The sequence below is a fragment of the Malus domestica genome, chromosome 05, assembly GCF_042453785.1.
Source record: "Malus domestica chromosome 05, GDT2T_hap1".
Lineage (NCBI taxonomy): Eukaryota > Viridiplantae > Streptophyta > Magnoliopsida > Rosales > Rosaceae > Malus > Malus domestica.
In genome coordinates this window covers 18181989-18205779 of record NC_091665.1, presented here as the reverse complement: position 1 = coordinate 18205779, position 23791 = coordinate 18181989, and the positions used below count along the sequence as shown (strand labels likewise).

The 23791-nt window shown below is 36.0% G+C and overlaps 1 long non-coding RNA gene and 1 other non-coding gene across 2 annotated transcripts; both read left to right on the top strand.

The window, feature by feature from the left end:
• Nucleotides 1-11871: 11871 nt before the first annotated feature.
• On the top strand, nt 11872-12583 carry LOC139195907 (uncharacterized). Its single transcript, XR_011580985.1, has 2 exons — nt 11872-12122; nt 12223-12583. It is a non-coding gene; the product is annotated as an uncharacterized lncRNA (long non-coding RNA).
• An 11103-nt stretch (nt 12584-23686) lies between these two features.
• Nucleotides 23687-23791, top strand: LOC114825292 (small nucleolar RNA R71). The gene has a single exon (XR_003773934.2). It is a non-coding gene; the product is annotated as a small nucleolar RNA R71 (small nucleolar RNA).

Sequence of the window (23791 nt, the reverse complement as noted above, 5' to 3'; positions counted from 1 at the left end):
TGTAGATGTAGTTCATATGAGGATGAATATTGGAGCTAAAATTTGGTGTCATGATTTTGGGGATTTTCGGCCAAATCCAAAGGGTGATTTTTTGGGTTCATGTTTGTCTTGTTAAAATTGTTTTAAGGTGACTTTTGGAACCCCTAAGTACCCTAGGATGTTAACACCATTTTGAATGGTGAAAATTTGAGTTTTATGGCTTGAAAACATTCATGGAGCTCTTATGGGTTTTCATGGATGTTCTTCATTGTTCTTGATGTTCTTGCCAAGAACAAAAAGGTTTTGTGTTTTGATTCAAAGTTTTGAATATTTCATAAAGTTTATGTTATATGTTTTTCAAATGATTTATCATGTATTTAAAGTGTTAAATATTTGTATAAATGATGATGGAAACATCAATCATCAAAACATATATTAATTTTATGAAAGTATTTAAAGTGTTAAATATTTGAATAAATGATGATGGAAACATCAATCATCAAAACATATATTAATTTTATGAAAGTATTTAAAGTGTTAAATATTTGTATAAATGATGATGGAAACATCAATCATCAAAACATATATTATTTTTATGAAAGGTGAAAGCACTACTTGATTGTTTTTGACAAAACTAATAAATCAAAACACCCATCACTCATTTTTATCCCTAAAAACCGGCCACCCTAATAAAATAGGGTATTTTTTGGGCTTTTATGCAATTACATAAAGTTTTGATACTTTTGTGTATTTGTACTTTGACCCGAAAGTTTACGTTTTGACGTTAAGGCCTAAAAACGCTAAAGGACAAATTGTTTTGCTCCTTTAATGAAGTTTTTGAATTTATTTAAATTTTGGGTTCTAGTTGTATTTACATGAAGTAGTGACTTTTGTGTTTTTACAAAGTGACCCCAAAAGTTTATGTTTTTCGCAATATGGCCCAAAAAGTTGTGGTTATTGCATGATGGCCCAAATAGGATGAGAACAAAATTGTTTTGTCTCTTTAAATGAGAATTGGATTTTCATTTTGTTTAGCTCCACTTAAATCAATTTTATGGATACAAAAACCAAATGAAAATGTTGCATTCAATTAATTAGTTAAAGCGTTAATTAATTAAAGGATGATTATGAACCTAAGCCTAATATAATTGAGCTATGTGAAAGGCGTTTCAAATTTGTTTGAACCATGGGAATGTGTAGATTAGATTTTGGTTGTAATTTGATTTGATCAAATGTTGTAAAAGGGCATAAGTCCTTCTTTACTTTAAGGTAATTTGTTTTATGCAAATGTTGTAATGAGCATAAGCTCATTCTTTACTTTGAAGTATTTCTTTCTTGCATTATATGATATGCATGAAAATGAAGTAATTGGGTCCAACGCCCCTAAGACAACAAGCCTTAATGTGATTAAACGCGTAACTAAAATCAATCTCCATCCCTAGACCGAGATTCAACACAAGGCTCGTGTTGAATCTAAACAAAGGTTCATAGTCATCCTAAGGCCCTAAGGCAACTATATAGTCCATCAAATGAATGCAAACCTTATGTTAGTAGTAACATATACTCTTGCTTTAAAAACCGTTTTAAAAGCATAGTGGGAGTATTATGTACAACTAAAACAATCATATGGACCAATAGTTGTAATAGGACCAAAATTGTTTTAATAGAGATTAAAATGTATATTGAAATGTGATGAGACCTAAAACCCTCAACCAACCCAATATTAAGTTGAAAGCGTGAGAGTGCTTTGAACACTCTTTCGTGGCCTTCCACCGTGGTAGGCTCCAATCGTTTATGACTTGTACACCGCCTTCACCCTATAATGGGGAAGTACAAAGTGCATGCTTATACTCAGGAGGAGTCTATACGCATATGATGAGGTGAGTGTAGGCAACGAATTTAGCCAACATGATATAATTCTGAGGCTATGCTTGAACCCCTACATGAACTAAGCATGGTGGGAATGACTTAACTAAGTGCAATGGAGCCAACATGATATAATTCTGAGGCAATCATTCTCTAGAGGCCAAATAAGATGGGTACTTGCATTAGTTGCAAATGAGTAAGCGTACTCTCTCATTATCATTAACGCTAGCCAACATGATATAATTCTGAGGTGGGCTTGGTAATAGTGAGCCTCCCATAACCTACTAAGAGTTTCATCCAAAACTCTCGAATTCCAATGAGGGATATGGAATTTGCCAAAAATAGTGGGTGATGCTATTTGATTTAAAGACCCGAATCAAATGGCTTAAAATCAATCAATTTATATTCGTTATGTATTTGATTACCAATATATTTGCATACGCTATCCAACACTTGACAAATAAAACCGAATGTTTTAGTTTCCGGACTTGGTACCACAATCCCAAAGAATGTCTTAAAAAGGATTGCATATGTACCTAAGTAGTCTCATCCTCACAATCTTCCTATTGATAATGTATCATTAGAAGAATATGTTAGAAAAGGTCTATCATAAAGAGGACAACACTTTTAATGTCATAATTCTTCAATTACAAATTGTTGTATGAAGAAATAGGAGTTGCTTTGAACAACTCTTAGTCAATGCAAACACTTAGTGCTTGTTTCTTTGTTAAATGAACAAAGAACTTGAGAAGAAAGCACAAAGGCATGAATACATTATGTGCCATGATTCTTCACTTACAAATTGTTGTATGAAGAAATGAGAGTTGCCTTGTACAACTCTTAAAGGTTTGTAATTATGTTTAGAACATAATGGTTGGTTGACAAAAATAGTCCATTAACATGGACTTATGATGATTTTGAATCATAAAATGTTGAAGTGATAAACCACTTAACGAGACGGAAACTAGGCAAGGACTTCACCTTTGTTTCCCTATCCTAATGGTTCACTAAGTTTATGGTAAACTATGTAGTGAACAATAACCACATACTCTCCAAATTGTTTGATGTGTATAACACAATTGAAAAAGGTTTCAAGAGAGATAGTGGGAGTTTAGGGACCATGACTAATGTAGTCAAAGGTGAAAGTCAAATAAAGAAGATAAATAACTCCAAGGGAACAAACTTTCTTTATGAAAGGATGGACATTGGAAGGGGTATTTGCAAGAAATGTCTTGCAAGTGTCAAGAACACACCTTTTGAAGGTGTTGTAAATTGTTCTTGAATAGTTCAAAACAGTTGGTTCTTCTACTTGAATGTATGATTCCGTATTAGTAACTATGTTTTACAAATCGTTGTAAAAGTGTGACTAATAAGAAGTAGAAGATATATGAGAGAAGAAAAGGTGCTTCACATACGGAACGTGAATAAGATATAGATCTCTGTGAAAGCAGATAGTACTTACTTCCTCATATGAACTACCAAAGAAATTGGATTATAGTAATCTAATTGATTGTCTCTATAGTAGAGATAATATGGTAGTGTTAACTGTTTAGAAAATAATGATGCTTAAAACCCAAAAGGTTGCAAGGTAGTGACTAATCCCAACTAAAGTTGTGATACCTCTAAAAACATAAATTACGAGTTGGTCATAGATGGACGCTTTGGATCGTTAGATCCGGATCCAATACCTTCTTGTTAAAATTGTATGGAGGCGAAATGTTCGAATCTTTATTCTTTTGGAAAGAAGAAAGAATCACAAAGTTGTTGAGGTTAATTCACTTAGATGTTAGTGGCACTTGTCCACAACATAATACTACTCATGTTATATGACATTCACCGAAGATCACTCTCGGTTGGACTATAGTTTATTTTGAATAAACACAAGTCCGAATACTTTGCAAAAGGTTTCAAAGAATTCAAGAAATGTAAATAGATGAGTAAGATATCTAAAGTATTTACCTCCTTAGATTTGATCCAAGGAAAGGTAACACTTTAGATGAGTTTCCTTGAAAGATATCAAGGAAAATAGCATCATAAGATAATGTATTTCTCCATTAGGAGAAGAACGAACTCGAATAAGATTTAGTTCGTTAAATGTTATCTATTACCCATATATAGGATATATACTTCTAAAACAATATGATTGTCAATGAGAAGATCTTCCAATATTTTCATGACTCCATAAGATGTAGTTGGAAAAGAAAGACAAATCTTAAGCATGTTAAAGATTTGGGGTTGTGTGCTAATAAGCAATATTCGTTTGATAACAATCTTGTAGGATATCCTTAAAATAACTTTTGGATATCGCTTCTATAAACCAACTAACAAATGTTGTTTTGTTGGGAAGTTCATTGTAATCCTACAATGTGATTTGCCTAAGAGCAAATGAACGAGAGATAGAACTCAAAGAATGGGTTCTTTGAGAGACAAGGAAGTAATCAACAAATATAACAACCTAGTTCCTATACCACAAGCTCCAAGGTAGTCGATAAGAATGAAAATCCTTATGACTACATTGAGTGCATATACGATATATACTCAAGGAAATGGTAAAGTACCATTTGACTCGAAATAATGAAACCTTCATAGCTAATTGGTAGCTTAAGGTAACTACAATCAAAGAGAATGGTTGACTTTGAAGAAACCATCTTTGAGATAGGCTTGGTTTCAATTAATTCGAAGATTGCTAGCTACAACTAAAATGGTGATTCAATGTTTTGACATAATATGGGTTTCCGAAACCATTATTAAGATAGTCTTGATAATATATGTCCAAAACTATAAATCACAAGACATGTAAGTTGTAGAGATCCATCCATCATGGATCTTAGCAAGTTAGTGGGAGCTATTTGCATTTTATGAGGAAAAAGGTTCAAATCGTTTGATTTCTCATCAAGATGTAAATAAATCTTTTGTTTACGAGTTTTACAAAAGATTAGTGGGAGTTAATCATGTTCCTAAAATTTAAGTATATATGATATATTAATTTTGGAAATGAAAAGAATACTTCTTCGTTAAAGTTATGACTTTAATACATTATATGAAGATAGAATGTATATGGGAGATATAGTCTATATACATGGGATGGAAATCTATAATGATATATTTCATGATATAATTGGATTATATCAATCCCTAATAATAGACAATGGATGCTAGGAAGTTTCTCATATGATGATAAACTTCAATAAGAAGGACGATTCTAGTGAGACTAGCAAGTTGCCATTCTCAAAGGGAATGTACCCTTTGACTCCCATAGAAATAATGCGTAAATTGAATCCTTTATGCATAAGCAGAAAGGTGATTTATGTATTTCATATTGTATGAAAAACATTGATATGAGTTGTACCTAGAACGGTACAAGACGATATCAGTGTAAGCCCAGGATCAGAACCGTGGCAACTGTCAAGTGAGTCCTTAAGTATTTAAGAAATACTAAAGGATAGATTCCTCAAAGAATGAGGAAGAATTAGAGTAACGTAATGGAAGCGTAAATGTATTAGATTATGAATCTAATCCATCATTGGATGTTTCTTCATTATGAATGAAGAGATAAACAAATATCTCTTTATTATGACTAAAGAGATATTTGGATGGAAACATTAAAGTAATGACTTTAGTGTGTTCCATTATGAATGCAAGATATATTGCCATATAGAAGTTTACAACAATGTTGTTTGGATGGGAAAGTTCATTTATGAACTCTCTATTCGATTCCAACCAGAAAGTGTATGACACTAATGGGGCGATAGCTCAAGCCTGGGAATCAAGGTCTCATCAAGATCCGAACACAAATGAGAGACTGAACCACATGATTGAGAATCATGTATAATGGTGACGTCGTTATTCTCAAGGTTGCTTCTGTGGATAACACATATAGATATCCATTGTCTAGGCCTACTTTTCAGCCATTTATGAAATGACTACAGAAGAGGTATCATCACTGATGACCAATGCTGATTGGCTTTAGTGCAAGTGGGAGATTGTTGGAAATGTGCCCTAAAACCAATCATATGATGATACTTTACGGACATTTCAAATGTTAAACTAATCTAGTTTAACATATAAAGGGCAAAGATTATTGTTTGAGCCGTCTCATATAAATGTTATATGCTTAAACGATAAAGTCCAAGGAATATGTGATTGGGAGAATGCAATCTAATGAAGTTAGATTAATGAGACCATTCTTTCGTAGACACATCCTAAATGTTCCTGATCATAGGATTACCAATTGGGCATTGACAGTCCGTTAAGATCAGTACGTACTGTGTCTTCTCTCAGGGAGAGTGACTAGTCTCGAGTCATTGGTGTGTGTGACATCAAGACAAGTACGTAGGTGCTCAATAAGAGAATGAGTTCACTGAACGTGATCAACGAAGAGTTCTTATATTCCATGTCACATGAGAACTCATGGTTGGGATAATGCAAAGTAGTCCTTTGACCTGAGGCATCACAGTTGTCTTGTGGTTAAGTCCTTAATCTTTGATTATGTCTAATTCACCCCCTAGGGGTGTCACGGCATCGTTGGGGTTAAGCCACTTAGCTATGGAGACAAGTAAATGCGCAACAAGGGATCTCTAACCTTCAAACAGTTGAGGGAGAATACTCTATGATATGATTTGGAATCTCTGGCCAGAGTATGAATGAGATTGGGGAATGCGTTCCAAATCACATTCAAGGAAATCATATAAGCAAACGATTCACATTGGATAGTAGACATGAGTAAATAAACTATCATACCAAACAATGTGGTCAAGAGTATTAGATTAGAGAAGGACCGTATTGCATTTGTAATCCCGAACTGAATAGGTTCTCTATCCTCTTCTGATTAGCTTGGGTAACCATGACATGCTGCTAGGCGTCAACCATGGTTTGTGGAAGCCCTATACGTGTATAACCACTAAAGGGAGAATTGAAAATTGTTTCAATTCACAATCGATGTAAAATGGTTTTAATCGCCCACTGCCTCGCTAAAAGGAACCTAATGGATCGCACACCATAAAAGGTGGAGATTGAAGATTAAATGGAAATGAGTAAGAATGATTAAATGGTTTAATCATTTATTTATGGCAAGGATTAATTAATATGTTAATTAATCAAACGAATAAGTTCGTTAAAGACTTCGGGATAGTTTTGGACCTTAAGGCCCAATGGGCTTCGAACGTCAAGCCCATTAACTTAAGTTGTATGACAATTTAATGAATAAAGATTCATTAAGGCCCAAAAGCCCAAAACTCCCTAAATGGCCGGCCATATGTGTATGAATTAGGGTTTTGGTTGTTTAGGTCACTTAAAGAAGTGACTATATAAATGACTTTATAGCCAAATATTCATTAATGTGATTAAGGGTTTATTTTGGGTGAAAATGGGTGAGAATTGTCTCTCCATTTTCTCTCTAAAGAAGCTAACACCTTGGAGGGTACATCTAGCAATACTACTACTCCAAGGTCACTCATTTCTTCTACAATCAAACCTTGGTGAAGAGACTTAGAGGTTCCCTATTTTGGGAACTTGGAGAAACCTATTCTTCCATCCAAATCCATGGATCTAAGAAGCAAGGAATGAAGGCCCCTATCTCTTTGGGTGATTAGCCTTTGCTTATGCAAAGAGGAATCTACAAAGGTATTAATTTCAACTCACTTTGTTTTGAGTTGATTATTGGTTCACCAATCTACTAGGCTTTGAATTTCATGGGTAATGTTTTGTTTTTGAATGCATACAAGCATGATTCCGCCTTTAATTTGTTAATTGCATGCCATATGATGTTATTCAAATGAACATGTTTTTCAAAATAAATCCTTCAGACCCTTTATCACCGTTTCTGTTTTCAATTTGTGCCGAATGTCTTTCCACCTTAATCCAAAATGAGGAGAGGGTTGGGCGCATCCAGGGGATGACTGTCAACCATTTAGCCAAGCCCACTTCCCATGTTTTCTTTGTGGATGACTTGGTTCTCTTTTGTCAAGCTACGGAAACAGAGGCGATACATGTTAATGGAGTACTTCAAAAATATGCTAAGGGGTTTGGGCAATTCGTTAATTTGGAGAAGAGTTAGGCATATTTTAGCTCTAGTTGTCCATAGGCAATGAGGGTCTGGTTATTAAAGGTGTTGGGGATTAAATATTAAGAGAACTTTGGGAAGTACTTGTGTTGTTGGAAGTATGCCCACAAAGCCACTCATTTGATGTAATAACTTTTGGAATACTTAATGTATTAAACTTTTATATGTTTAATGAAGGGCAAAGCTTATTGTTAATCACTATTTATTGTATCATGTGTTTAAGCAATAAGGGAATCCAAGGGATGTATTTGATCTAAGAGACAAGTGATCTAAGTGAGTTAGATTATCAAGACCATTCTCTTATGTTCATTCCTAAAACGTTCCTAGCCATAGGATTGCCAATTGGGTATTGACAATCCGCTAAGGTTAGTATGTGTTATGTCAACTCAAGCTTGAGTATGACTAGTCTCAAGTCATTTGGTGTTGGACACTAAGACAAACACATAGGTGCTCGAAAGAGTAATCGAGTACACTGAACAACGATCAAAAGAGAGTTCGAACATACATTTCATGTATGAACTCTAAAGTTGCAATATGCAAAGTAGTCATTTGACCTGAGGCATCATAGATGTCTAATGGTTAGGTCCTTGATCTTTGATCATGTCAACGGCATTCCATCGGAGTGTCCACGGCATTGTTGGGGTCAAGCTATCTAGTCGTGTAGGCATATGAATGCACAATAAGGGATCTCTAACCTTCCATGGTGGAAGGAGAATACTCTAAGATATGATTCTAAAGTCTTTGGCCAAAGCATATGAATAAGACTTAGGAAGTTTGTTCCAAATCATATTCAAGGGAATCATATAGATATGTATCACATTGGATAGTAGACATGAAACAAACTATCACTTAAACAATGTGATTAAGAGTATTGTATTAGAGAAGGACCGTATTGCATTGTAGTTGTAACTGGATAGGTTCTCCAACCAATTCTACTTAGCTTGGGTAACCATGACATACTGCTAGGTGTCACTCATGGTTTGTGGAAGCCCTAAATGATTAGCAAACACTAATCATTAAGGGAGAATTGAAATGTGGTTTCAATTCACAATCGATCGTTAAGAGTAACAATCGCCCACTACCTCGCTAATTGGAACCTAATGGATCGTACACCGAGTAAGGATGTATGTGAGGAAATTAAATGAAATGGATAAGCAATTAAATGGTTTAATTGATGAATGGTCAAGATTAATTAATTAGTTAATTAATTTTACGAAAGGTTCGTATTGGGCTTTTAAGTTGGTTTTGGGCTTCGGGTCCCAAAAGCGTTTTGGTCCAAAAGACCCATTATGTTTAAGTTGTATGACAACTAAAACAAAATGGGCAAATAGCCCAATAACATTAATATGGCCGGCCATTAGGGTGAATGGGCAAGCTTGGATTAATTACAAGTTTGCCACTCACATGAAATGAAGTATAAAAGGAACTTTATAGCTTTATTTCTCATTAGGGTTTTCTTAAAGAAATTGGGTGAAACACTTTCTCTCATTTTTCTCTAAAGAGGCCGGCTACTTAGGGGAGGGACATCTAGCAATCTCTTCTTCCCTAAGTCATCCATATTATCTTCACAAGATACATCCTTGGTGTGGAGACTTAGAGACATCAAATTTTTGGTGTTTTGGAGAACAAATCCTCAAATCCTCAAAGAAGCAAAGGAGCACTAAAAGAAGGAAAATCACAAGGAATATCCAAGGAGCTTGGAGGTGACTTGAAGGCCCTCCACTTGGGTGAATCCCTTGTGTAAACAAGGATGAGCTTCAAGGGTAAAGAAACTCTAAATCTTTACCTCTCTTTAATGTTGTTAAAGAGTTTATTGGTTCACCATATACTAGGCTTTGAAAGTCATGGGTTTTATGAATTGATTTTTGGATGCATGCCTACTTTAAAGTGTTAATAGCTTGCATATGTATTCAAATGTTCATACTTGTTCTTAGCTAGGACAAAAAATTTCCTTCATGTGTATCCAAGCGGATTGTGGGGGTTCGAAGAAGAAAGTGTTCGAGGATATACGGAATAGGCTGGACGAGAGAATTAATGAATGGGCAGAACAGTTTCTATCGGTTGCTGGGAAAGAGGTACTCCTTGAAAGTGTAGCTGCTATTATACCTAATTATACAATGTCTTGTTTCCAACTTCCCATTCAATTGTCTAAGGAAACTGAACAAGTAATTGCTCGATTTTGGTGGAGGGACCAGTAAATGCAGAAGGGGGTTCATTGGATGGCTTGGAGAAAAGTGGAAAATGGGAAAGCAATTGGATGGCTTGGTTTCAAGGAAATTATTTCCTTTAACTTAGCCATGCTTATGCTTATGAAGGTTGGGTGGCGTTTTATTTGTAATCCAGACTCTCTCGTGGCTAAAGTTCTTTGAGCGAAATACTATCCTTCCTTGTCTTTTTTGGATGCACCAGTGGGACGAGGTACCTCGTGGGGTTGGAAAGGTATCTTGTAGGGGTGGAAAATATTGAAATAGGGAATCCGATGGCGGGTTAGGGATGGTCGGAGCCCTCGGATTGTGAAGGACCCCTGGATGCCTACTCTACTTACTTTGATCCCTATTTCAAGGCTAGTGGATATGCTGCAAATGGTTGAGGAGTTGGTGGCCCCCGAAGGTAAATGGAGGAAGAACATTATTGAACGGTGTTTTAATAATGAGGAAGCTCGGATTATTTTAAGTATGCCGCTTAGTACATTTGGGTGTCTTGATCGAATTATTTGGCACTTTACACATAATGGGATGTATTCCGTTAAGTCTAGGTATATGGTTGCTCAAGAGATGAACTGGAATGGAGAGCTTAGACGAAAGGGTGCGGGACAGTCAAGTGGGGATCATATCAAGGATACTATATGGGTGGCATTGTGGCATTTGAAAGTTCCTCCCAAGCTTCGTCATTTTATTTGGAAAGCTTGTAAAAATATTCTTGTTGTTCGAACTAATTTGCAACGCTGAGGTGTTCGATTGGAGACAGAGGTACATTTATTTTTCAAATGTCCATTTGCCCGAGTTTTTTGGTTTGGCTCTCGACTACAACTGGATGTGGTATCGGTGGGGGTGGAGATTTTTTGGAATGTTGGAAATGGTTGTGCAAGAAATATGGTGAGGCGGTGGAGGCGGAAAATCTTATGCGGTGGGTTGTGTGTGGTTTGTGGCGTATCTGGAAGTGTCGAAGCATTGTGGTTTTTTAGAAGACCATCGTGAAGCCCATAGTTGCTTTGGAGTTATTGCAGTGCCAATGGAGTGAGCTTGAGGAATGTGGACGAGAGCAAGTGCAGCAAGCATGCCGCCAATGCCAAGTAGGGGGGAGGTCCAGGAAGTGAAGCCTCCATTTTGAACAATTAAAGTCAACTGTGATAGAGCTTGGCATAAGAAAACGGGAAGGAGTGGATTTGGGTGGGTTGCTAGAGATTTTGCGAGCATTTTTAAAGGAGCTGAAGGAGTGGGGAATGTGTTATGTGAATCTAGTTTGATGGCGGAAGCAGAAGCGATGAAAGCAGCTTTGTTGGCTTGTGTGGAGAAAGGCTTTAGGATAGTTCAACTAGAAACTGATTCTAAGGTATTGGTGGACATGCTAAATGGTGTATTACAACCGGAGGCTGCTATGGAAGGCATTTTATGGGACATTCAACATATTAAGCAGCAATTAAGTTCAGTTGATTTTCTTTTCACCCCTCGAGCCTGCAATGGAGCTGCGCATTTAGTGGCAAATCATGTCACGTGTGTGGGGGGCTGTCATACGTGGGATTGCTTTGAACCGGAGTGGTTGCTTAATGCTCTGGCTTATGATGTAAACATTTCAATTCGTATCTAATAATATTCTTCTCTTTGGGAAAAAAGAATAGACAAAAGTTAATACATGTGTAAGATAACGTCATAAGCTTTTTTTTTTTTTCTCTGAAATTTGAGTTACGAAAATACCCTTTACAATGGTTAAACTTTTCACACTTCTATCTCTTGTGCCTTCTCTCATTTTCTCTCTTTGAGAAGTATTGGCCCTATTTTTCCTTCTCTCTTCACTCATCTGCAAGGCTACTTCTACGTTTTAGCCCCAGCAAATATTTCTCTCTTTCTTTTTCACATGAGCTTCAAGCCTACCAAATGGTAATTTTTTCTCTTTTTTTTTTTATAATTTTCAACGGCCGATGTGGTTTCCGAGAATCCTAGGGGAAGAAAAAGGAAATTGGAACAGAGTTCTGCAATTGTGTGATGAATTTGCAAAGGTTGACTAAGCTACGGTAGAATTTTGAGTTTTTATCATCGGAAATCGTGTAATTATTGAAGTTATTACTGTTATATTGATGGATTTTGGTGGCTTTTTAGTGCAGTAAAACGGCATTGAAGCTTGCAATTTTGCAGACGAAGCTATTGAAGAATAAGAAGGATGCACAAGTGAAGCAAATGAGGAGGGAATTGGCCCAGTCGCTTGAGACTGGCCAGAACCGGGATGCAAGAATTCGGGTTTGTCTTTGATCATCATATCTAATTTCAACTAAATTTCTGTGTGTTTCGGTTTTTCTTTGCTTGAGATTTTAAATTCAATATTATGGTCTTGTATGGTAAAGTGTGCTTCCTGATGGAATTGGTCTTATTGGCTTTGATAATAATTGTACTAATGACCAAGAGCTTTCGAGTCCGTTGTTAGTGCTTCCTTTAACATTGAATATTTTATTATTTTATGATAGGTTCATAGCTTATTCATAAATCTATCACTATTACTGTTCCCCCTCTAAGCATGGCCGGCCTCTCTATTTTTCACACAACTTAAACCTTATGTGCCTTGTGGACCAAAACCCTTTTGTGTCCCGAAACCCAAAACTAACTTAAGGCCTAAAACAAACCTTTCGTTCTATATTAATTAATTTTTAATTAATCCTTGCCCAATACAATTAAACTATTTAATTGTCCTTACTCATCTTTGTTATATCCTTCAATCATTACCTTACACGGTTTGCAATCCATTAGGTTCCTTTTAGCGAGGCAGTGGGCGATTAGAACTCTTTAAATCGATTGTGAATTGAAACATACTTTCAATTCTCCCTTTACTGATTATACACCTTTAGGGCTTCCATAAACCATGAGTAACACCTAACAGTATGTCATGGCTACCCAAGCTAATCAGAAGAGGTGGATAACCTAATCAGTTTAGGATTCCAATGCAATACGGTCTTTCTCTAATACAATACTCTTGACCACATTGTTTGGTTTAATAGTTTATTCATGTCTACAATCCAATGTGATTCATTTACTTATATGATTACCTTGAATGTGATTTGGAACGACTTCCTAAATCTCATTCATGCTCTAGCTAGAGATTCTTAATTATATCATAGAATATTCTCCCTCAAATAGTTTGAAGGTTAGAGATCCCTTGTTGTGCATTCACTTGCCTCCATGGCTAAGTGGCTTAACCCCAACCATGCCGTGGACACCCTCTGACAGAGTGACTTTGACATAGTCAAAGATCAAGGACCTAACCACAAGACAACTATGATGCCTCAGGTCAAAGGCCTACTTTGCATTATCCCAACAATGAGTTCTCATGTGACATAAGTATGAGAACTCCTTGTTGATCGCGTTCAATAGACTCATTCTTTATTGAGCACCTACGTACTTTTCTTGGTGTTAGTCACACCAATGACTCGAGACCAATCACTCTTCCTAAGAGAAGACATAGCACGTACTGATCTTAACGGACTGTCAATGCCCAATTGGCAATCCTATGATCAGGAACGTTTAGGATATGTATACGAAAGAGATTGGTCTCATGAATCTAACTTCTTTAGATCACATTCTCCCAATTACATATTCCTTGGACTTATCGTTTAAGCATATAACATTTATATGAGATGGCTTTAAACAATAATATTTTTCTTTTATATTAAACTAGATTAGTTTAACATGTGAAATGTTCGTAAAGTATCATCATATGATTGGCTTTAGGGGACATTTCCAACAATCTCCCACTTGCACTAGAGCCAATTAGCTTAGTCATCAGTGATGATACCACTTCTAAATTCATTTCGAAAATGGCTGAGTAGTTGGCCTAGACAATGGATATTTATATTTTATTCACGTTCTAAATGTGAAGTACTTTCTCTTCTCTCATTTATCTTCTACTTCTTATTAGCCACACTTTTACAACTATTGTAAAACATAGTTACTAATACGGAATCAAGCATTCAAGTAGAAGAACCAACTATTTTGAACTTATTTAAGAACAATTTACAACACCTTCGAAAGGTGTGTTCTTGACACTTTCAAGACATTTCTTGCAAATACCCCTTCCAATATCCATCCTTTCATAAAGAAAGTTTGTTACCTTAGAGTTATTTCGCCTTCTTCATTTGACTTCTCCACTGACTACAATAGTCATGGTCCCTAAACTCCCACTATCTCTCTTGAAACTTATTTCAATTGTGTTATACATATCAAACGATTTGGATAGTGTGTGGTTAATGTTCACTATATAGTTTACAATAAACTTAGTGAACCATTTGGATAGGGACACAAAGGTGAAGTCCTTGCCTAGTTTCCGTATCTTGAAGTGGTTTAACACTTCAACATTCAATGATTCAAAATCATCATAAGTCCATGTTGATGGACTATTTTTGTCAATCAACTATTATGTTCTAAACATAATTACAAACTTTCAAGAATTGTTCAAGGCAGCTCTCATTTCTTCATACAACAATTTGTAAGTGAAGAATCATGGCACATAAAGTGTCCATGCCCTTGTGCTTACTTCTCAAGTTCCTTGTTCATTTGACAAAGAAACAAGCACAAGTGTTTGCGTTAACTAGGGTTGTTCAAAGCAACTCTTATTTCTTCATACAACGATTTGTAATGGAAAAATTATGACACTAAAAGTGTTGTCCTCTTTTATGATAGACTTATCTAACATGTTCTTCCAATGAAACATTATCAATAGGGATATTGTGAGGATGTGACTACTTAGGTACATATACAATCTATTCAAGACAATCTATGGAATCGTGGTACCAAGTTCGGAAACTAAAGTCTTCGGCTTTTCTTTGTCAAGTTTTGGATAACATTTGCAAATATATGGGTAAATAAATACATAACTAATATAAATTGATTGATTTTAAGCCATTTGACCCGGGTCTTTAAATCAAATAGCACCACCCACTATTTTTGGCAAATTCCATATCTCTCATCGAAATTCGAGAGTTTTGGAGGAAACTCTTAGTAGGGTATGGGAGGCTCACTATTACCAGGCCCACCTCACATTTATATGATATTGGCTAGTGTTAATAATAATGAGAGAGTACACTTACTCATTTACATCTCATGTAAGTACCCATCTAGTTTGACCTTTAGAGAATGATGCCTCAGAATTATATCATGTTGGCGTCATTGCACTTAGTTAAGTCATTCCCACCATGCCAATTCGTGTAGGGGTTCAAGCATAGCCTCAAAATTATATCATGTTGGCTAAACTCGTTGCCTACCTCACTTCATCACGTATGTATGTAGAACTCCTCCTGAGTGTAAGCACATACTTTGAACTCCCCCATTATAGGGTGAAGTCGGTGTATGAGTCACAAACGATTGGAGCCTACCACGGTGGAAGGCCTTGAAAGAGTGTTCAAAGCACTCTCACGCTTGTCAACTTAATAATGGTTTGGTTGAGGGTTTTAGGTCTCATCATATATAAGCATACATTTTAATCTTATTAAAACAATTTGGTCCTATTACAACTATTGGTCCATGTGATTGATTTAGTAGTTGTTTGGACCCAAAATTACACAATCGGTCCGAATGATCGAAGTTGTTAAGTGAACGAAGTTCTAAACCATTAGATGACTGAGTCAAGATAATTTAAATTATTATTAGGGAATAATTTTGTGATTTTTGTCATAATAATTATCTCTTAATAATATATTGAATTATCGAGAGCACAGTTGGTGATAAAGTCGTTGCGATACGATGTCGTGTGGTTTAATACTGCTGCAATTTCGTGGAAAGATGGCATGACTGTCATGAATGGCAGGATGATTATCAAGTTTTGTGACTAATCAGATAATGAAGAATGCATCCACGTATATAAAGGTGATGGAGGATAATGATTACATTTTTTGGTAAATGGCAAGGTGATGAAGGATAATGATTACATTTTTTGCTGTAATTGGTTTGCACTGATGAGACAAACAATAAAAAATGAGCATTCTATGGCTTCCTCCAATTCAACATAAAAGCCCCCTCCAATTCAACACACAAAAATGTCCTGTGCAAACTCTTGCTTTACGCGAAACCTCTCAACAACCTTGAGATTTTTATTTTCCTTTTTCCGCCAACACATCTTCAGTTTGGATAAACAACAATGTGAAGGCAACCGGCAAACATCGTCAGTTTGGATAAACAGCACCATAGCCGTAGAACCATTTGACCCCGAAGCACCTTTAGTTTGGTTAAACAGCACTGCTTCGAGACCGATTGGTTACCTATCCAAGTCTCGGTCAAGAAGGATTTTCGAGTCCTATTTGGCAGAGGTCATCTCATCAGCCTTCTCAACAAAGTGAGGTGTTACCAGGTTACTACATTCAGTACCCTGAAAGCCGAATTTCATATTGAACTTTGCAGAACTAGCAGCCTTGTCTTCAGGCTAACCCGAAGGCCGAGAAGTGTTCCTTCCTTGGCCGCAGTCGCAATATCGAAAAGTCAGCAGCGCGCTCAACACAACATCAACAAATTTTACTCCCCGAACGAGCTCGGCCGTCGAGTTGGCACGCTGATGCGAAAATTAACTTAACACACAAATTAAACCCTCTTGTTGTCAAAATGTAGTATAAATGCAAGTAGGGATCGTTCTAAACCGGGGATTATGAGGGCTTGCTAAAACCTCTAAAATGACTTAAAAACATATAAACAAAGTTAAAAACACTAAACTAGACTCAAAGAACTTCAAACAAACTCAAAGGACTCAAAACAAGCTAAAAACGCTCAAATCTGCCTAAAAACACAAACTGGGCAAATTTGGACTCTAACACACTTTTGGGACATCTAAAAACACAAATCAAAACAGATTTTGACTAATAAAACACTTTAAAGTAAAGGGGGTTTTGGTTTTGATGAAATTGAAAACAAAACAAGTAAATTAAAGAACTAATGAAATCTGCACGAAATTGAGTAAATTGAATGGATGGAAGGCTAGCTAGGAGGTTCTTCTCCACACATGACATACTTGCACATAAACCAATTTTCATTTGTTCTTTCGATCAATCATGAAACTCAACACCCCAGGTTAATTAAGTCCGCTTAAATTAACCTTCAAGTTCTCCTTAAGTTATTGAATTGGATGGGAAAGCGCATACAACAATTCAAGCATTCTTCAAAAGTTCTTTACGTGAATAGTATAATAAAGATACAATCAAAGATCATTAAGCATTATGAAAACTATAAGTATTGACGAGGCATTCGTTACTATGATGAGCATGAAACTCCTGCCAAGAATTTATTTAACGCGATCGTTTATAAGCGACATCCACTACTTGTGAATATAAGTTTGTAACTATTAGGTGAAACTCCCTTATACTCTAGCATCATATTCATGCATGCAAACTAAGTGTGCACTCTTAATAAACATACACGAATAAGTTGTCAATCAAGCAGTTAAACAAATTGAATTCACAACTTATGAAATCATAACTTAAGGTAATCAAATCATTTGCAAGCATGAACATGGTTTCGAATTCCCCCTAGCTAAGGGGGGTTTAGTTCCTCATACTTACAAAGCAAAGATAAACAAATTTAGACATTGACAACAAAAGAAAGAAAACACCTAAAAACGCTCCAACAATCCAACTTGAATGGCAAGCACGACCAAGGGTCCTCCTTCTTCTCTTTGTTGCGGCACAAGGTGTGGTTTGATGGATGAGTGGTAAATTATGGTGGTGGATGGATATAGGTGAGTTATGGTGAAAGGTGGATGGGTGGATTGTGTTCTCTCTGGTTTTCTTCCCCCTTGTTATGGTGAAGGGTGGATGTATTTATAGGATAGGGAGAGGACCACCATCTAATTAAGGTGGTAGTGATGAGTGTTGTGGTAATGAGTGGATGTAATGGGTGTGGTGGATGAATGATTGGTAATTAGTGGATGTAATGGGTGTGGTGGGTGAGTGTTTGGTAATGAGTGGATGTAATGGGTGTAGTGGATGGATGTTTGGTAATGAGTGGATGTAATGGGTGTAGTGGATGAGTGTTTATGGTAATGAGTGGATGTAATGGGTGTAATGGATGAGTGTTTGTGGTAATGAGTGGATGTAATGGGTGTAGTTTTGGTAATGAGTGGATGTAATGGGTGTAGTGGATAAGTGTTTGTAGTTGTAGGTCAACACACTTGCACACACACATGCTGATTTCTAGCCTTCTAATCTTCAAAAACGTCCATCCTCATGTCTCCATGCTTGCACTATCCAATCTTGGCCCAAAAATGCTCCAAAGTGCTCCAAATAGCACTTTGTTGCCAACTTTGTTATTTGAACCTACAAACACATGAAAATAGCTTAAAGTACTAAAATAACTAGAATTAAACTAAGTAAATGCCAAGAAACAAGCTCACTCAGTTGCATAAATATGCTCCTATGACACGCCCCACACACAACCGAATGATGTAGTTAGCTTATTAATTACTCGACCTACGTGCCACGTAGGCTTGGTAGTTTTTAGGGGCGATACTCCCACTATGCTTGTAAAACGATTTTTTAAAGTAGGAATATATAGTACTACTAACATAAGCTTTGCATTCATTGATGGACTATATAGTTGCCATAAGGCCTTAGGATGACTATGAACCTTTGATTCGATCCAACACGAGCCTAGTGTTGGATCTCGGTCTAGGGATGGTGACTGATTTTAGTTACGCATTTAATCATATTAAGGCGTGTTTTCTTATTGGGTGTTGGACCCTACTACTCCAATTTCATGCATATCAAATAAAACAAGAAAATGAGTACTTCAAAGTAAAGAAGAGCTTACGCTCTTTTACAACATTTGATCATATCAAATTACAACCAAAATCTAATCTACATATTCCCATGGTTTAAACAAATTTGAGAGACGGCATTTTACATAGCTCAATTATCGTAGGCTTAGGTTTATAATCACCCTTTCTTTAATTAATTAACGCTTTAACTAATTAAACTTGAATGCAACATTGTCATTTGGCTTTTGTATCCATAGAATTGATTTAGATGGACCTAAATGAAATGAAAATCCAATTCTCATTTAAAGATACAAAACTATTTTGTTCTCAACTAATTTGGGCCAAAATGTAACAACCTCAACTTTTTGGGCTATATTGCAAAATACAAACTTTTGAGGTCACTTTGTAAAAACACAAAAATCCACTACTTCATGTAATTACAACTAGAACCCAAAAATTTCAACAAACACAAAAACTTCATTAAAGGAGTAAAACAATTTGTCCTTTAGTGATTTTGGACCTTTACGTAAAAACGTAAACTTTCAGGTCAAAGTATAAATACACAAAAGTATCAAAGCTTTATGTAATTGCATAAAAGCCCCAAAAGTACTCCCATTATAAGGGTGGCCGGTTTTGGTAGGTGAGAGTGGGGTTTGGTTTTTGTTGAAAATTCAAAAAATCTTAAAGAGTGTTGAATAAGTGAAAGGTATGGGTTGAAAAGTTGATTGGTATGATTGAAAAGTTTGATTGGTATGGTTGTAAGATATAGGTAAGGTGTAGCATTTATCAAATAATAAAACAAAAATCATCCATCACCAATCAATAACAAACCAAAACTTTATGAAAAACAACAAACACATTGAATCAAAACACCAAACCTTTTTGTTCTTGGTAAGAACATCAAGAACAATGAAGAACATTCATGAAAACCCATAAGAGCTCCATGAACATTTTTCACCCAAAGACACCCCAAAAACTCTCAAAGTAAAGGGAAATAACATATTACTATACTAGGGTACTTAGGGGTTCCAAAAGTCACTTTAAAACACTTTTAACAAAACAAACATGAACCTAAAAATCCATCCTTTGGATTTGGCCGAATTTCCCCAAAAACATGGCACCAAATTTTAGCTCCAAAATTCATGCTCTTATGAACTACATCTACAACATTTGAGATGGCAAATTTTCTAACAAAAATTACATTCAAAGAAGCAAAAATAAAGCTTGTAACAATTACAACATTCAAATCATAAACTATGAAAATACAAAACCCAAAAGGATTTACCAACTACTAGACCTAGGCTCTGATACCACTTGAAGGAAATATTTGTGAAAACTAGTTCATTTGAGCAACATCTATGCATGCTATTAACAATTCAAAGGCGAAATCATGCTTGTATCCACTCAAAAATAAAACTTTACCCATGAAATTCAAGGCCTAGTAGTTATGGTGAACCAAGACTCAACTCAAAACAAAGTGAGTTGAGAAACTTTATACCTTTGAAGCACCTCTTTGCATAGCAAAGGTTAATCACCCACGTGAGGGCCTTCTTTCCTTTGTCACCTTGCTCCTTGGCTCCATGGATTTGGATGGAGGAACTTTTCTTCTTGGCTCCATGTCTTCTTGGATATGGATGGAAGAATTGGGTTCTCCAAAAGTCCCCAAAGTTGGAGACCTCTAAGTTTCGACACCTCTAAGTTTTGACACCAATGATGGTTAAGGAAGAAGATGAGTGACCATGGAAGAATTAGATGCTAGTAAATTCCCCCATGGTGGTCGGCCTCTTAGAGAGAAAAAGGAGAGTGATAGGGAAATTACTACACACATAAACGGGCTAAAAATCTCCTATAATACTTGCAAGAATGACAAGGTTATTGTAGTATAAACAGATCTAGCAAGGGAACCTAAGCTGCAATATTGAAGATGAAGAAAAAGGAAACAGTTTTGGAGAAATCAAATTAAAAAAAACACTAGGGATCCGCTGTCACCTTATCAATCCTATATAGTTCTCTCAATTACTTATAATCTATACATGCCTACTTCGAAGGTTAGGTTTTCCTAATATATGCCTACATGGACCCCTAACATAGAGCGTATATCAAACATGCAATCCATATGTGGTATTCAGATCAAATCTAAACATGCATGACTTATTAAGTTCTGTGAAACCTTTTGAAAAACCATGCAACCCTTATGACGTGGTATTCATCCTAAGTAAACTTGCACATATTAATCACAAGAAGCTTTCGTCAATTTAAAGGACCGACCTCCGACCAAAATTGCATTAAATTATTTTTCTAAATATCCTAATGGTGATCAAGCATTAAGATAATTAGATACTTTAAATCAGTGATTAATACATCATAAGCAAATTGAAAAGAAACTACATATTCTTGCTAAGGTGCATGGCCTCACCCTAGCAAAAGGAATTAGTTACGCATATTCATAATTGAAATCATAGAAAATATTATTAAGAATAAAAGGAATGAAAACACCTTAAAGTAGAAAATCTCCAAGAACCTGAGCAATTACTCTCTGTCTCCAAAGTTGCATAAAAGAAAAACGTAGAGAAATACTATGGACGGCAAAGCAATATATGTTGCTATCCATCCCACAAACCCTAAAAACCAAGTCCTTTGTTTCAACTAGGAAACTAAGATAACAAAAATAAAATAGGAAACATAACCCTAAATTAAATGGTAAAATTCGCCTAAAATCTGGACAACCACGTTCTAGATCCTTACACTATGTTAGGATGATAGAAATAAACTTGTTATTTTGGTAAAAGTCAGAATTTATAAATTGACATGCACCCAATTTCCCTATGCATGGTTTAAGTTGATGTTTGGTAACCTTAAATGCGCAATCTTTGCCCTCAGCCTTGATGTCCACGTTACCATTTTGAAAAACTTTACTAACTAGAAAATGGCATTTCCATCGAGACTCCTGTTTCCCTGGAAAAGACTTGAAATCTGAACTTAACAACCACACCTTTCTACCAGGCTGTATTTTCTTAAAATTTGGGCTGCCTGGCAAATTTTCAAGTTTTTTCTTAATGTTAATCAGTTGGTCATCATGCAAAACCCATTGCTGCTATGGTTTAGGACTTATGCAATCACGAGTCAAATTCGGAGGCTTTATAGACGGATGGTCAGTTGATAATCTGCTCATAAATTTGACCTGAGGTAAACCATCTAATGCATCAACACACATGCATTATTGTTTATCACCTAGATGTGTGGTGGCTTCAAACAACCTAAACACAACCGTTTGATCTTCAACCCAGAATGTTAGAGTTCCGGCTTCAACATCAATATGAGTCCGGGCTGTTGCCAGAAATAGGCAGCCCAAAATGATGGGTGTTGTCAAATCCTCATCCATGTCCAACACCATAAAATCAGCTGGTAAATATAAATTGTCAACCTTCACAATAACATCTTCAATGACTCCTCTAGGGTAGGTAATTGAACGGTCAGCGAATTGAATAATGCTGGAGGTTGGTTTTAGCTCACCTTCACCTAAACATTTAAAAACTGAATAAGGCATTAAGTTTACACTGGCACCTAAATCAATTAAAGCACTACTGAAATCACAATTTCCAATGGTGCAAGAGATAGTAAAAGTCACTGGATCTTTCTTCTTTGAAGGCAATTTATGCAATAAGACTGCGTTGCACTGTTCCGTTAGAATCACTTTTTCAGAATCCACAAGCTTTTTTTTCTTTGTGCAAACATCCTTCAAAAACTTGGCATAAGATGGAATGTTCTTGATTGCATCAATTAATGGTAGATTAATTTGAACTTTAGCCAAAGTCTTCATAAAATCTGTCAATTGTTGATCTTTATCTTTAAGCTTCAACCTTTCTGGATAGGCATTGGAGGCACATAAACATGTTATGTAGTTTTTGTGGTAGCTTATGCTGTATTTTTGGATTTGTCTTGTGGCTGCCCAAAATCTACAAAAATATCAGATTTTGCAAAATTTCCCGAATCTATTTGCGGCTGTGGTGCTGCCCATGAATTTCCAGCGTAATTTTCATGTCTGTTGTCATAACTTTTGCCAGACCGTAAAGTCTGTATAGCGTTGTATTCTTCTTGTCCTCTTGGATTAAGTACTGTTTGACTAGGAAATGTACCCGGTAATCTTTCTGAAACCTGCAATGCAATCTGCCAAATTTGTTGTTCCATATTTTTCATTGTTGCATGCATATTTTAGATTTCTTGATTCGTCTGTTCAAATCTTGCATTTGTAGTAGTTGCTAATTTTTCAATTGCAATTTCCCAAGCTGTTTTAGGTGCAACAGGTTGATGTACCTGCTGTTGAAATTGTGGCTTTGCATGCTAATCCCTATCCCACTTTAAACTAGGATGATCTCTCCGACCCAAGTTGTAAAAATTTGAATACGGGTCGTTTCTTGGACGCTGAAAATTATTAAATGCATTAACTTGTTCCGCTGTAAACTCTGAACAAGCATCTATATGTGGACAGCTCAAAAAATCATGGGTTGTCATGCTGCAAATGCTGCAGGCAGCTTCTAATGGTTGTTGTATAGCAACCTGCAAATTTGGAATTCTTTGTAACATATCAAATTTTGCATCAGGCCTTTTCTTCATTTTTTTTCAATTTGTGTTGTAACATATGGAGAGCTATTAGACATCTCAAAAAAAAACCTAGATTGTGGCTGCTCAACTGCCCATTGTTGTGTATCTGCTGCCATTTTTTCAAATAATAAACACGCCTCTTGTGCATTTTTATCCTTGTACGAACCTCTGCTTGATAAGAGTTTTTGTTGTCATATTTAACCCTCTGAAAAATATATGCATTTGATCAGTACTATTAATACCTGAATGTGGACATTTTCTAATCAACTCTTTGAACCGTTCCCACGCCTCATGAAACTCTTCATTTGGTTTTTGGGCAAAAGATAAAATTTGAGTTCTCATGTC